Below are 12,355 nucleotides of genomic sequence, written 5' to 3' on the forward strand. Positions count from 1 at the left end.
ATTATACATCCAAATCAATTCAAACCAGTCCCAAACCCACAATATATCACTCACAACAACAACCAATCAAAACTACAACTCAAAACAACCCCTTATTTATTTTGCATGCATCCCAATGCAAAAATAGAAACCCACACTATACCTAGGAATTTCGATTTAGCATAACAAATTCAAAACTCAAACAAACATGCTATAAACTCACAAATTTTATCGCCAGTGCTGGGAAGGAAGAAGGAGATGATACCCATAATTGTCAGTCGCTTCAGCAGAGAGGTATGAGCGAAAAGATACTTCAGCCATAGGTAAACCAGCAAGTCTCCAGCATCACTTCAACACCAAAAATGTCTAAGCAAACTCTGAGAATGTAGAAGAATACAACGCACAACTAGGTACTGTGTTTTAAGTATGAAACCGGGAAGCACTAGGGAGATGCACTCCGAAGTCTTAGTTCTGTCGCCAAACCGACAACATAACATTATAATTTTTCAAGATAATGCAAATGGGAGCCCAAGTCTCATATTTATAACTTCACACCCTCAAATCCAAATGCAAATTCTCTCAAACTCGCTTCTCTCATTTGCCTTTTATTCCACCCTACGTGGACCCCAAGAGTGGTGCCATATCCTCAACACAACCCTCACACCAAAAAGGCATGGGCCCACGAACTTCACTTGGCACATTAGAGATAAGCCATAAAATAATACCTCCTCCAATAATTTCGACATCTCTTTATTTAACATGAAATTTTGCCAAATACTTAGGAAAAAATAGACATTAATCCCAAATTCAATAATTAGCAACCAATAATCATATTAATTAAATATTAAACCTTAGGATAAGGAAATACTATTTAATCGTGTCACATAAGACTCCCATACTGATTATTATCACAACCAGGATGAAACTGAGCCAGGAAGACCACTGTACTGCTGCAGAATCAGGACCCTATCCACTGCCAAAAATAGAATTATGCCACACTGTCACTTACTAAAAATAGTAAGTCAAGAACTAATGCTCTGAAAAGCATGATCTTCGCGCTCAGAGACAGAGCATGGAGAGCTCAGTAGGACAATATCACCAGAATAGCCATTCCTTGACTTACTAAAAATAGTAAGTCCTTGTTTCATCAATGTTGGACCCCTCATTCTTCATTCCACCTAGCCTACGAGTCTCAGGGATAGGCTAATGGACTACTGGAAGGTCATCAATGAGAAGGGGAAATTACATATGTACACACACACACACACGCATACATACACACACACACACACACACAGACATACATACATACATACATACATACATCATCTTAAATATACATATATGTATATTTGAGCCTTCCCAAAAGAATTGTTTTAAATACTATCAATAGACGTAACAACCTTATTAATTAATTGTAAGATTGACATCACATAAATTGGAACTACAAATAAGATGGCCTTTAGCATTGTGATGCAACTGACAAGGGAAAGAGAGAGAGAGTGTGTGTGTGTGTGCCCACACACACACACACACACACACACACACACACATACACACACACACACACATATGCATGTATGTATGTATGTGTAGATACATACGTACACACACACACGTGCATAGAGAGATAGACATATATATATGTATGTATGTATGTATGTATGTATGTACATACATACATACATACATAGACACAAATATATAGACACACATATATATGTATGCATGTATATACATCTATACATACATATATACATATATACATACATATATATGTATATATATACTCATATATATGTGTGTGTGTGTGTGTACACACATACATATATATATACATATACATATATGTATGTGTATATGTATATATAGACATACATGTATATGTATGTAATTCTAAATATATATGTATATGTATACATGCATGTATGCATATATACATGTATGTACATGTATATATACATATATGTACATGTATATATACATATATACATATACATGTATGTATATACATACATACATATAAATGTATATATATGTATGTATATACATACATGTATATATATATATATATGTATGTATATACATACATGTATATGTATATATATATATATATATATATACACATGCACATACATACATAGACACATACATACACACATGCACACACACACACATATATATACATATACATATACACATACATATATATACATATACATATACACATACATATATATAGAGAGACACACACACATACATATATATGTGTATGTATATATGTATGTATATATACATGTATATGTATATATACATATATATACATGTATATATACATACATATGTATATATATGTATATACATATACATATGTACACACATATATACATACACACATACACACATATACATGTATATATATACATACACATGTACACACATATATACATATATATATACATGCATACATACATCATCTTGAATATACATATATGTATATTCAAGCCTTCTCCTTTGTTTTAAATACTATCAATAGACGTAACAACCATATTAGTTAATTGTAAGAATGACATCACATAAATTGGAACTACAAATAAGATGGCCTTTAGCATTGTGATGCAACTGACAAGGGAAAGAGTGCGTGTGTGTGTCTATATATATATATATATAGAGAGAGAGAGAGAGAGAGAGAGAGAGAGAGAGAGAGAGAGAGAGAGGTGTGTGTGTGTGTGTGTGTGTGTGTGTGTGTGTGTGTGTGCATACATTTATACATATATATGTGTGTGTGTGTGTGTGTGTGTGTGTGTGTGTGTGTGTGTACATACACACATATACACACACACACACATATACATACTGTAGACACCTAAAATTGTCATGTCTAATTAAATAAATATTTTATTTATTTAATTATCTAAGCCTAATTCTTCTATTAATTAAATAAATCTTTATTTATTTAATTAATTCATTTATCCTCTTCTAGCCTTATTTCTCATTTAAATAAATACATTTATTTATTTAAATTGTCCTTTTCCTAAATTAAATAAATATTCTTATTTATTTAATTATCCCACTTCTTCTATTAATTAAATAAATCTTTATTTATTTAATTCATTCATTAGCCTTTTCTACCCATGACACATGTCATTCATCTCTTAATTCATACACTACCTACCTCTTTCATTATTTTATTATTCCTTTACCTACCCTCTAATCCTAGCCGACCTCCTTTTACACCTCTCAATCTTATCCCTCCATTTCTTATAGTGTCTTCTATATAAGGAGATGCTTCCTCATTATCAAACCCTAATGAGCTAATGAACTATTTTTGATCACTTGACTACACTACGATCCTACTTGCAACCACATTCCGTTCTTTGTTGAGCTCTTGTGCATATAAAATCTGAGAGCAAATATATCAAGCAAGATCAATGGAGATAGGAAGAATGGAGATTAAAACCCTATTGGATATGTGATGGTATAATCTTTGTGATTTCATGTGATTTGCATTGTCTTAGGTAATCTTCATATGTTATGGTGGATCTTTGTTGATTGTTAGGCTAGGGTTTGGTGGTTGAATTCATTTAGCCTTTCAATCTTGTTGTTATTGTTATCCATTTTCACCATATACATTTTGGCATGCCCGGTGGGACTCCTGTCCCTTTGCATTTAACCTCCTTGTTGCAGATCTGGTGTTTTTGAAGTTGCAGATCGGACATTTTCGGCAGCATTTTCGGTATTTTCACGTCTGCGCACTTTCGGATCGCGTTTTTGATTTTCAAGTGCGTCTGCGACAACTGGATCCGCGTCTGTGTTTTGTCAATATTTCATTTTGCAGGTTCTAGGGAGGCGCGTCTGTGTTACAGAAGCGCGTCTGTGTCATTTTTACCCGCATCTGTGTTGGGAAAGAGCATCTGTGATTTTTACTCGCATCTGTGTCTCACAGAACCACGTTTGTGTTTCAGAATCGCGTCTGCGTAGGGGGTAATCGCATCTGTGTATTACCTATTCCAAAATTTTGAAATTTTAGTGATTCAGTTTTTGGATTTTGAATTTAGGGTTTCAGATCTAGTTTATTTTTGGACTAACATTTTCAGATCTAGCTAACAAAATTGGTCCAGCTTGTCTTGGAAGCAAAATCGTTTGGTTGAAGGCCCCTATTTTCACAGTCTTTTGGGTTTTAAAATTTACCTAACTTGTGTGCTTGCAGGAAGGGGTGATCATTTGAAACAACCCAAACTACTAACAAATCTTTGGTGCAGGTCCTTGGCAAGGTTTTTTTTGGATTTTTATTGTGTGCCTTGTTTTCATAGACTAGCAAACACTTCCATTGGTGCACTAAAATTGAATCATTGTCTTTTGTGTCTTGAGCAATAGGCTCTTTTTGTTTAATCTTTAGAGGGCCTATCTTCCCGTGTGGTCATTAGGACTACTAGTGAGAAGAGGACGACCCAAGTGGTAGCAAAAGAAAAGTCATCTTCTTCCGAACCACTATAAATAAATGTATTCATGGTGAAAACTATGAATAACGTGTGCTGATTAGTTCATACCGACACTATGTCTTCCCATAAACCCGTTTGATCAAATTTATTTGATCAATTGTAGGGCGTAACCCCTACCGGCTGGGAGCCTTCTGTATTTACAGAGCTGAAAGTGCTGCATGTATGGCCACACGAGCGGATGCCCTTACTAGCACCTTTTTGTTTTAGAAGCCCAAATCCTTCTAGTTGTTGGGGCAGGAGGTCGGACCTCTGGTAGTGGCCCACACACATACGGTTCTTAGTAGAGATACAAAGTTCGCCATGGGGAGTTTTTATGGGGACTAATGCTTGGCTGACTCGAGAAGTGAGTGCCGAGGGTGGAGCCAGTGAGGTCAAGCATCTAAGTATCCGCTTTGAATAGCGTAGCCTCGGGGGTAAAACCCCATGTGGGATCTACTACTATTGTCTTGGCCAGCCATAAGAATTGTGCTTGACTTATGTTAAACATTCAAAACATTCAAGACCAAACAGCAAAACATTGTGTCTTTTGTGTCTTCAAGTGTATGCAAAACATTTTTACATCAAACAACACACTTTTCTTGGAGTCATTTTGGAGTCTAAACACTTGCAAACATTGAGTCCTCATCAGCATTGTGTCCTCTTGTCACGAAAAACAGTCAAACTGTTAGATTTGGTCACAACAAAATGACTTCACAGATTGGAAAAAATTGCACAAATTTTATAGAAACGCGTCTGTGTCTGTTTTAACCGCGTCTGAGTCATATAAACGCGTCTGTGAAGGGCAGAATAGTGTCTGTGTTTATAACAGCGTCTGTGTTGAATATAAACCCGTTTGTGTCGGATAACAGCGTCTGTGCAATATACAGTCGCGTCTGTGTCCAGAATTGCAAAAATCTTTACAGTCCAACAAACATAAACAAGAAAATCTCAGAAGCGCGTCTGGGTTAAACAGAGTAGCGTCTGTGTCCGGAAACCACGTCTGTGAAGTATACAGTCGCGTCTGTGTTCAAAATTGCAAGAAAATTTCACAGTCCAGCAAACAAAAGAAATCAGTTTCGGAATACTTGAGCTTCCTAGGTTGTTTCTTCAGGTTTCATCTAGCATTCAACCTGTCCTTGGGTCTCACATAGTCCATCATTGCTTCACATCTCATTTTACATTCATACTTGTCTAAACTTGAGTCAAAAGGTCACTTGCTTGTCCTCATCATACTTTTTCAACACACTACATACAACAACACTTTGCTAAGTGGTCCCTCATCAAGGTTTCTTACCTTTGGGTCTCATTTGGTTTTACTTAGAGTCAAGGTCAGCTTACCTCATCAAGAGAAACTATCCTCTCTTTGGAAGTCCCACCTACTCTACTACATACATACTTGGTCTTACACTTTGGACATTGCAAGTACACTTCAGACTCATTTACATTCCATTCAACTCTTGGTCTTCCATACTCTTTCCATTTTTCATCTAGTCTCTCACATCTTGGTTAATACCTAGTTCATGGTTGAAACCCGTCTTCAAAAATCTAGGAGAGAAACTAAAGAGGCTCAAGAGTCCGCAAACATGAGTTCTTATGAGTATGACAATGATTTATTTTTCAATACTGATCACACTACATTGCCGGACATGGATGTCTATAGAAACATTCCAAATTTTGAGAACACAGGCACTACAAACAACAATGCTACACACAATGACAATTTGGACAACTTATCAATACATTCAGCAGATGTGGAAGAATCCATTATGAATCTCCATTTCAATCGATTGGTTGAGGAAATAATGAGGAGAGATAGACAATACTTCTTACACATGATGGCACAAAGTAGAGCCAAGATACCTCATGATTTTGACATGTCTCAAATAATGGAAAACCGACCTTTGCAACAAACTCACTCCAACATGGATCAAAGGAGACCTAATAGTGGAGGAAATAGAGGACCATATATGGTGCCTGAATCACCATTAGCTTTGCTTCAAAAACCAGAGGTCCCACATACACATGGTCAAGCATATGATACTTACCTTCGCAGACCATTATGGAGGTCTTACGCAGACAGATATGCTCAATCACATACTCAAGCTAAGGATCAACCACCAAAACAATGGGATATTCCAAGGCATGCTCAAAATTTGGACACAAGGAAACCTCATGTCAAATTTGGGGGCAACGCAATGGAACATGACATGCCTGTAGAATATGGTATACATGTGCAAAATAGATATGGTGTTCCTCAACATGAATCTATACCAAGTGCTCCATATATGTAGCATCACTATAGACCTCCTCCATATGAACATGTGTATGATCAATATCATCCATATATGCAACAAGCTCCTCCTCAAATTGGTGTCTCAAAGATGGGGTATGGTCCAAGAAGTCGATCTCCACCTAAGAGCAATTTGGAGCAACAAATAAGGGACTTACAAAAGAAAATGGAGGACATAAATACACCAAAGCCAACATACACAATGAGAGACATATGTCCTTATCCATTTGACAAGAGCATTCCAATGCCCCCATTTCCTACACATTTTGTGACGCCTAAATTTGACAAGTTGTAGCGTCGTAAATTGTACGCACTTGCTAGGGTGGTACAATTTCACACCTAGTTTAGCACCCGCCTTGGCGCATTTTGCATTTTGCATTACATTTCCCCTTTAGCACTTAATTAATTAAATTAATTAGGTCTAAGGTTCTATTTTATCATCTCCCATATCATAAAGTTGGGCCCTTTTCATTAAAGTGTGCCCCTTTCATTTTATTCCTCTGATACATCATTTAATCAAAAACCCTAATTAGGTCCTATTTTGAACTTGGGGGCTTGATTTTGGGGATCAAAACATCTCGAAATCAGCTATAACTTCGGGATTTTCTCTAAAATCATCATATCCGACGGCCCTGAAAATTTGGTGAAAAGTTGTCGGGACCATGGCGCCCGGCGTGCACATGGTCCCGGACATTTTTCCCGAAATTTTAGGAGCGCGATCCAATCATAAAATAAAGCTTAACCCCAAGAAATTGGCGGGATATTCAATCTCTAGGTCGGCCTAAAGTTGAAATTAAGACCTAGGGTTTCATATATAAGAGCTCTCTTTCTTCATGGGAAAGGATGAAGATTTTTGGTTTCAAGGACCTTCTAGGCAGCGAAAGAGCAGATCTTTGAAGACTTCAACAACATTTAACATCCACCAATCAAGCATTCATCAATTTCATTCATTTAAGGCTTTGAAGGCATTGAAGAACAATAGGGGATCACCGACTGAAGATTGGCTTGTACCCCTCCCTTGGGGTTGGGTATGATTTCATGTTGTTTTCATGTCTTTGCATAAGCCTCATTATATCACTTGTATTCATGCTTTAGATCTCTTTACATCTTGATTTGGAGCATTTACATTATCATTTACAAGCAATTAGGGTTTACTTTCTATGTTGCTCTAGTTTGCTTACTTTCATTTTAGGATCTTGCACACACACAAGGTCTGCACACACATTACTTTTACAATACAACTTGGCTATTCGTGGAGGTGGAAATCACCAAAGCGGGGGTTTGACTAAGGCAAAACCCTATATAGCCGCCCACCATACCTTTTCAGATATAAGTGCAGGTTTCGGGATTCGGACGACGCCGCAAGTTGCAGATCTGAAAGAAGTAGACTGAGACAGAACAACACACCAAATTGCAGAGAAAAAGACTAGGACAGGGGCGTGGGGCACCCTGGTCCTGCCAGGACAGGGGCGCTGGGCGCCCTGGTCCCTGGGACAGGGGCTCTGGGCGCCCTAGTCCTTCTGTCAGACAGCAGTTTTAGCATTTTTCTGACAGCTTTTCAGGTTGCAAACCAACAGTTTCAGGTGCAGAATCAGGACAGTGGCGCCCGCGCCCCCGTCCCGAACATTTCCACTCAAATTTTGACTCTGGGTACACATTTTCATTCTTGTCTTATTCTTGTGTTTATATTTTTCCATAGTTTAAGTTCAATTCTGCAATCTTGTTATTAGTTCATACTTGCACTTTGGGGTTGGGAATTGAACTTGCATCATTTTATCTTTCAATTACAACAAAGGAATAGAAATCCTAATAGGTAGCCCGTGGCTCTCTCTTCCACAAAAAGAAGTAGCCAATTGTGTGATACCTCTAGGCTCTTTTGTATTCCACAAATGTGTGATTGAAAGTGAGATTAGGGCATGTTTGCTTAGTTTCACTTTTTCCCCCACACACAAGTATAGAGGAAAAGGGGATCCTAAGGCACACATAAGACAATTTTTCACAACTTGCATTGAAGTAGCAGTAGAAGAGACATATTTGATGAGATTATTCCCACAAAGCTTAGGCGATCAAGCTATGGAATGGTTCTCCCAACTTCCACCAGGAATTAAGTCATGGGGTGACTTAGCAGAGGCATTTATTCAACATTTCTCCTACAACATAGAGACAGACATATCAGTCACTACTTTGTGCAACACCAAGCAAAAAGAGGGAGAATCTTTTGCATCATTTTTACAAAGATGGAGAAATCTAGCCAGCAGATGCTCTTGTGAAATTCCACAAAAACAAATGGTAGAAATGTTCACCCAAAATGTTAACAAAGACATTGGTTATGATCTAAGAAAAGCTTGTTTGTCCACCTTCAAGGACGTCATTGAAAAAGGCTTAGCGATAGAAAAGGTTCTAATTGAACAAGGAGTCATTAAAATATTCAAGGAAAACAAAGATGACTTTAAAGGAAAAGACAAGCCAAGATTTTGGAATAAAAACAAGAATACAGTCAATGATGGTGTTGTTGATGCCAACACAGTGCGACCCAAATTCATTTTTTCTGGATCAAGTTCTACAAAAAATCAAGTGAATACTCAAAAAAAATTTAGATCACGAAGGAAGTATACCCCGTTGGGAGAACCACTTGAGTCAGTTTTCAAGAAGTTAGTGGCAAACAAGGTGATCACAGTTCCAGATTTTCCTCCACATGAACCAAAGGTTAAACCAAATTGGTGGAATGATGATGAGTATTGTGAATTTCATAAGAGCAAGGGTCATAAGATAGGAAATTGTCATCGACTGAAGAACATCGTACAGGATCTCATTGATAGAGGTGACATTGAGATTGAGCGACACTCATTCAATCAAGAACATGAGATGTTTAAGGAACCATTCCCAAAGCACGACAAGGGAAAAGCTAAAGTCACAGATGATCAAGCTAACTATACTAGAGCACCTTACAACTATGATTCAACTATCAATCACATCTCGATGGACAATCATATCTCTACTATTACCATCAAGAACAAAAACCCTGAGAATCCTACTCAGAGACCCAAGATTGTCCTAAGAGGTGTTGGATCTTCTTCCGAGCCTACCTCTGAGTGTCATGTTACAACCCGTCGAGGTAAAATTACTTTGCCAAGTGCTTCAACTAAAAACACTGCTTCTTCATCAACCAAACCTGAGTATGACCTTGTAGAACAACTAGGGAAGACACCCGCGCTCATCTGGATCCTTGAGCTATTACGCATATCTCCTGCTCATAAAGCCATTCTTGACAAAATCTTGAGAGAAACTGCTGTTCCTATTGATCTGAACGTGGACCAGTTTCAAGCCATGGTGGGATACCTTTCCATTCCACATTCCCTTACATTCACAGAAGCCGATGATGCCTCCATAAGTCAGCCACATAATGCACCATTACATATTGAAGCCTTCATACACAAACATCGAATAAAGCGAGTCCTGATAGATGGAGGAGCAGGTCTAAACATTTGTACATTGAGCACCATTAAACAATTGGGATATTTCGATAAAGCTGTGAATTCAACAAATCAAATCACCATCAAGGCATATGATGATGAAGAGCGCTCATCCAAGGGCACAGTCACCTTACCTCTAAGAATTGGGCCAGTTACAAAGGATGTGGTTTGTCAAGTCCTAGATCTAGATCTCACTTATAATATATTGCTAGGACATCCTTGGATTCATGAAATGAGAGTAGTCCCATCAACATATCACCAATGCATTAAGTTTCCTCACAATGGAGTCGAAGTAACAGTTAACGGCGATCCTAATCCATTCATATATTGCAATAACCTGAGATCACATACGGAAACCATCATTCCCAATAATCGTGAAGCTGTTCCTTCTTCGACATACATTGACCCTGAGTCATTAAAACCTTCGACATCAAAACAGGGTGAACTTAAAGGCAGATTTCAGGACAAAGGCATGGGAGAATACACTTTAAATCAGACCATGTATTTACGACAAGTCATGAGCTCTCCAAAAGAATATGGAAGGCCACATCCTAACAAGCAAATATCCATCATAGTATTCAAATGGGATCCTACTACCTTTCAAAGATGGGGCAAACTGGAAGAGGAAGGTTTATACAAAATGCTCTACAAAGACATTGAAGATGACACACAATATCAGATCAATATACCCTGTGAGAAATATGGCAAAGGCTTCAAGATTCTACAAAAATTCGGGTATGATGGAAAAAGCCCTCTTGGGTTATGAAAATAAGGCGTTATGGAGCCCTTACAACCTGAATTGACTGTAAAAAGGGAACGCTCGAAGGGACTTGGTTTTCTGACTTCCAAGATCCACACTAAAAGGACAGAAGAGGCATCACGAATCAAAATTGCCAAAATTCAACAAGAGGATCGCTATTCCACAGACTCCAACGAATGGGAATGGGGTTCAGACAAATCCTCCAGTGACTATGAGCTCACCGAGACATTCAGAGAGCTAGATGAACCCACAGAAGAGGAGGAATTTTATAAAAAGTTCAGAGTTGGTCAAGAAACAACCCATGAGGAGTCTACACAGTCCTTGTCTCAAGGTTCTAGGTTGAAATCACATAGGATGAGAACACCTGTTCCGGAATGCGCTACTAGTGATGATAATTTGGATTCGTTCGCGATCGAGACTGATGAGGAGAGTGCCATCGATGACCTCGATAATTACCTCGACATACCCGAATATAACCACATCTTCACTCTTAACCCTGCAAACTCTGAAAACATTAAAGGCCTTCCCCTTGTTCACCACCAACTCATTGACTGGGATCATGAAGGACCTGCACAGTTGGATACATTCCAAAACGATGAAGCTTTCATTGATTATCTAGGCATACGAGATGATCTTCCCCCTAGAGACCATAAAGCGGGATACACCATAGAACTCAATAGCGTGGCATATTTTGGTGAGGGTATCGGACCTTCCAGTCACAAAAATGTGAAAATAAGAACAAATCAAGGGTCTTATGGCAAAAACCACACTGTGGCGCTATCTGATCCCAAAAAAGTAAAAAGAAAGGATGTATCTGAGGGTGAAAACCTCTCTGAGGCGCCCGAAGATGGAAGGCTCGACATTCTCCCAGCCTCGTATGAGGAAAAGTCATCCATGCTGGTAGAGGAGACTATCAAAACAAACATTGGTACGGAAGAGGTTCCACACAACATATTCCTAGCTAAATCATTGACAGAGTCCGAAAGGTCACAATTCATAAGTTTCTTCAAGGAACGACAAATCAACTTTGCATGGTCATACGCTGATATGCCTGGACTGGATCCGGATTTGGTAATGCATCATTTGACAGTCAAACCGGGGGCAAAGCCAGTAAAACAGAAATTAAGAAAAATGCATCCACAAGTGGTATTACTAGTCAAAGCAGAGATGGAGAAGTTATTGGATGTCGGATTCATACGCCCAATTGATTATCCTGAATGGATCTCCAATTTAGTACCTGTCAGTAAACCAGATCGCAGTATCAGAATATGTACAGATTTCAGAGACATCAACAAAGCTTGTCCAAAAGATGACTTCCCATTACCAAATATTGACTTGATCGTTGATCTCATAACAGGTCACGAAATGTTAT

The sequence above is a fragment of the Cryptomeria japonica genome, chromosome 7 (assembly GCF_030272615.1).
Source record: "Cryptomeria japonica chromosome 7, Sugi_1.0, whole genome shotgun sequence".
In the NCBI taxonomy this organism is placed as follows: Eukaryota; Viridiplantae; Streptophyta; class Pinopsida; order Cupressales; family Cupressaceae; genus Cryptomeria; species Cryptomeria japonica.